Below are 4,949 nucleotides of genomic sequence, written 5' to 3'. Positions count from 1 at the left end.
TACTCCAGGCTTCTCTGTCCATCACCAACTCCCAGAGCTTGCTCAAACTCATGTCCATAGAGTTGGCGATGACATCCAACCATCTCACGCTCTGTCATCCCTTCTCCTCCTGCCTTCAATCTTTCTCAGCATCAGGGTTTTTTCTAAGGAGTCAGTTTTTCACATCAGGTGGCAAAAATATTGGAGTTTCAGCTTCAGCATCAGTCTTTCCAGTGAATATTCAGGACTGAATTCCTTTAGGATTGACCGGGTTGATCTCCTTGCAGTCCAAGGGACTCTCAAGAGTCTTCTCCAACACCATAGTTTAAAAGCATCAATTCTTCAGCACTCAGTTTTCTTTATAGTCCAACTCTCACATCCATTCATGACTACTGGAAAAACCATAGCTTTGATTAGACAGACCTTTGTCAGCAACGTAATGTCTCTGTCTTTTTAATGTGCTGTCTAGGTTGCTCATAGCTTTTCTTCCAAGAAGCAAGTATTTTTTAAATTTCATGGCTGCAATCACCATCTGCAGTGATATTGGAGCCCAAGAAAATAAAGTCTGTCACTCTTTGCATTGTTTCCCCATCTATTTGCCATGAGGTGATGGGACTGGATGCCATGATCTTCGTTTTTTGAATGTTGAGTTTTAAGCCAACTTTTTCACTCTCTTCTTTCACTTTCATCAAGAGGCTCTTCAGATCTTCTTTGCTTTCTGCCGTAAGGGCGGTGTCATCTGCATATCTGAGGTTATTGATATTCCTCCCAGCAATCTTGATTCCAGCTTGTGCTTCTTCCAGCCCAGCGTTTCTCATGATGTACTCTGCATATAAGTTAAATAAGCAGGGTGACAATATACAGCCTTGACGTACTCCTTTCCCTATTTGGAACCAATCTGTTGTTCCATGACCAGTTCTAACTGTTGCTTCCTGACCTGCATACAGATTTCTCAGGAGCCAGGTCAGGTGGTCTGGAATTCCCATCTCTTGAAGAATTTTCCACAGTTTGTTGTGATCCACACAGTCAAAGGCTTTGGCATAGTCAATAAAGCAGAAGTAGATGTTTTTTTGAAACTCATTGCTTTTTCAATGATCCAATTGATATTGGCAATCTGATCTCTGGTTATTCTGCCTTTTCTAAATCCAGCTTGAACATCTGGAAGTTCATGGTTCACATACTGTTGAAGCCTGCCTTGGAGAATTTTGAGCATCAGTTTGCTAGCATGTGACATAAGTGCAACGGTGCGGTAGTTTGAGCATTCTTTGGGATTGCCTTTCTTTGGGATTGGAATGAAAACTGACCTTTTCCAATCCTGTGGCCACTGCTGAGTTTTCCAAATTTGCTGGCATATTGAGTGCAGCACTTTCACAGCATCATCTTTTAGGATTTGAAATAGCTTAACTGGAATTCCATCACCTCCACTAGCTTTGTTCGTAGTGATGTTTCCTAAGACCTACTTGACTTTGCATTCCAGGCTGTCTGGCCCTAGGTGAGTGATTACACCATTGTGATTATCTGGGTCGTGAAGATCTTTTTTGTACAGTTCTTCTGTGTATTCTTGCCAGCTCTTCTTAATATCTTCTGCTTCTGTTAGGTCCATACCATTTCTGTCCTTTATTGAGCCCATCTTTGCTTGAAAAGTTCCCTTGGTATCTCTAATTTTCTTGAAGAGATCTCTAGTCTTTCCCATTCTATTGTTTTCCTCTATTTCTTTGCATTAATCACTGAGGAACACTTTCTTATCTCCGATACTTTGGCCATCTGATGTGAAGAAATGACTCTTTTGAAAATATCCTGATGCTGGGAAAGATTGAAGGCAGGAGAAAAGGGGGACAACAGAGGATGAGTCGGATGCATCACCGACTCAATGGACATGAGTTTGAGTAAACTCTGGGAGGTGGTGATGGACAGGGAGGCCTGGCGTGCTGCAGTCCATGGGGTCGTAAAGAGTGAGACACCACTGAGCTAAGGGGAAGAGCATGTTTGGGTTCATACAGGACCCACATCTCACTACGGAACCATCCTAGGTGGCTGTGCATGATCCAGATACACCACAGGTTACTCCTGAGAAAATAGTACCCTTGTGGATTAGATAAAAGGCATGGTAAAATGTGTGGATCTCAAGAAAGGGGACTATCGGACTCTGCCTATGAATGCCAAGTGGTCCATCTCCGGTGAAGCAGCTGATATCCTTTGCTTGCTAGACTAGCTTTATGATGGTCACAGTTTCAATGCACAGAACATGCCACTCATCTAGGGCATGGCAAGTGCTGTGATTAGAGGCCCCTTTTGCATGGCCTCATGTAGACTTACAGCTGTAAAAGCAAACAGTGGCCCCAAAGTGACTTCCTGGGTGTTTTTATTTTTATTTTTTTTTCCTGGGTGTTTTTAAAATATTGATTTATTTATTTGGCTGTGCTGAGTCTCACGTATGGCTCGCTGGATGTTTTGTTGCGGCATGTGGAATCTAGTTACCTGACTAGGGATTGAACCAGGCCCCCTGCATTGAGAACGTGGAATCTTAGCCGCTGGACCACCAGGGAAGTCCCAGCTTATTGGATTTTCCTCTCTCAGTCTCACCTTATGGGTCTTAAGGATGTGAATTAAAAATAGATTAATTAGAGATTTCCCAGGTGGCCCAGTGGCTAAGACTCAGAGCTCCCAATGTAGGGGACCCAGGTTCAATCCCTAGTCAGTGAGCTAGATTCCACATGCTACAACGAAGATTGAAGATCATGGGTGCCTCAACTAAGACCTGGAGCAGCCAAATAAATAAGTAAATTTTTAAAAATAGATTAATTAACAAAAATATGTAGAGAGATAGAAAGGAGTATAAAGGGACTCCTCCCAGCAGAATGGAAACGCCTACATGGTTTGAATGGAATGGGCTGAATAAAGCAGACAGTAGTGGCACCAAAACAAAGGTCTTCATGGAGCCCTATTGAAGGATAGTGGACCATTAGGACCTCCTCAGGGTCCCCCCCAAAAGTCTGTCCATTCTACTTCACCCAGTTTGGAGGAATTTTAAAAACCAGAAGGCAAAGATTACAGTTGATTCCAGTTTCCAAAGATTCCAGTTGATTAACCTGGAATCAACTGGGGCAATTGTCAGCAGATTTATCAAGATAAAGATTGACAAAAGAGCCAGGGTATCTTGGCTCAACCCTCTGCAGGAACATAAAGCCTTATGCTCCTGAGTTTTGGCATGATGAGGGTGTGGAGAAGTTTCTCAGACTCCTTGATAAGGGAACCTCATGAACTCTGAGCTACTGAAATCTGTTGGGAAAATCCTAGTGGAGCCTACAATTAAATTGAAAAATGTAGAAATACAAGAGTTGGTAGGATTAAGGTGAAATTTTGGGGTAAAATTTGAAATGTTTATTTAGGCTCTGTGTGAGGTGGCTGTGTCTGCTTCACTTGAATGTATTATGGGGATAGTTATTGTGTCTGACTAGAGAATGTTTCCCCTCCCTGCTAGGATAAAACAAAGGCACAGAAATCTACCCTTCAAGCAGTATTAATTGGAAATGCTAGTGAGAATTCTTAAAGAGATGGGAGTAGCAGACCACCTTACCCGCCTCCTAAGAAACCTGTATGCAGGGGAAGAAGCAACAGTTAGAACCGGACATGGAACAAAGGATGTGTTCAAAATTGGGAAAGGAGTACATCGAGTCTTTATGTTGTCATCCTGCTTATTTAACTTATATGCAGAGTACATCATGTGACATACCAGGCTGGATGAATCACAAGCTGGAATCAAGATGGCCAGAAGAAATATCAACAGCCTCAGATATGCAGGTGATACCAGTCTCATGGCAGAAAGTGAAGAGGAGCTAAAGAGCCTCTTAAGGAAGGGGAAAGGAGAGTGAAAAAAGGTGGCTTAAAACTCAGCATTCAAAAAACTAAGATCACGGCATCCAGTCCCATCGCTTCATGGCAAATAGATGGGGAAATGATGTAAACAGTGACAGAGTTTATTTTCTTGGGCTCCAAAATCACAGCAGGGCTTCCCTGGTGGCTCAGATGGTAAAGAATCTGCCTGCAATGAAGGAGATCTGGGTTCGATCACTGAGTCAGGAAGATCCCCTGAAGAAGGGCATGGCAACTGACTCCAGTATTCTTACCTGGAAAATCCTATAAACAGAGGAGCTAGTGGGCTACAGTCCATGGGGTTGCAAAGAGTTGGACACAAATCAGTAACTAACACACAAAATCACTGCAGATGGTGACTGCCACCATGAAATTAAAAGGCGCTCCGTGAAAGAAAAAATTTGACAAACCAAGAAAGCATATGAAAAAGCAGAGAATCACTTTGCCAACCATGTTAAGCATAGTCAAAGCTATGGTTTTTCCAGTAATTGTGTACACATGTGAGAGTTGGACCATAAAGAAGGCTGTGTAGAGTGCAGACTGGGGATTACGGCAAAGTCCTCTGGGCCCCCACCTGCTCCCCTGCAACAACCTCTGGCATCTTGGACTAAAGAATTTCCATTTGAGGAACAAGTATAACTTGAATCAGATATTAATTAACTCTGCCCTACAACTGAAGGACATAAAATAGTTGAAACCCAAACTATCCATAATATCTTGGGAAATCACAGAGAGACACTGTAATATGAAGGGCAATGCCCAGATGCTGCAAGGGGAATGTAAAGAGTTAGCACACTTGTGAGCAAGTACGATCTTTTCCTTTAGGACTGACTGGAGAACCACATGAGGGGCTGCCTGAATCCACTGTCACTTGGACAGCGCCCTATAAACAGCTCTTGATTGACCAGCACAGAGCTGCTTAGCTTTTGGATGGCAGTTCTAAGGTCAACAGAGTGTGTTCTATTTGGAAGACTGTCATGTTGATCAAAGAAAGTAAAAATAAATTAGCTCAGCAGGCTAAACTGAATGGTGTTTGCCCCTGTTTTTTACTGATGGGATGTGACCTAGAGCCAGGCCAATATAGTCAGGCATGAGAG

The sequence above is a fragment of the Cervus canadensis genome, chromosome 15, assembly GCF_019320065.1.
Source record: "Cervus canadensis isolate Bull #8, Minnesota chromosome 15, ASM1932006v1, whole genome shotgun sequence".
NCBI lineage: Eukaryota > Metazoa > Chordata > Mammalia > Artiodactyla > Cervidae > Cervus > Cervus canadensis.
This window is presented reverse-complemented; position numbering follows the sequence as displayed.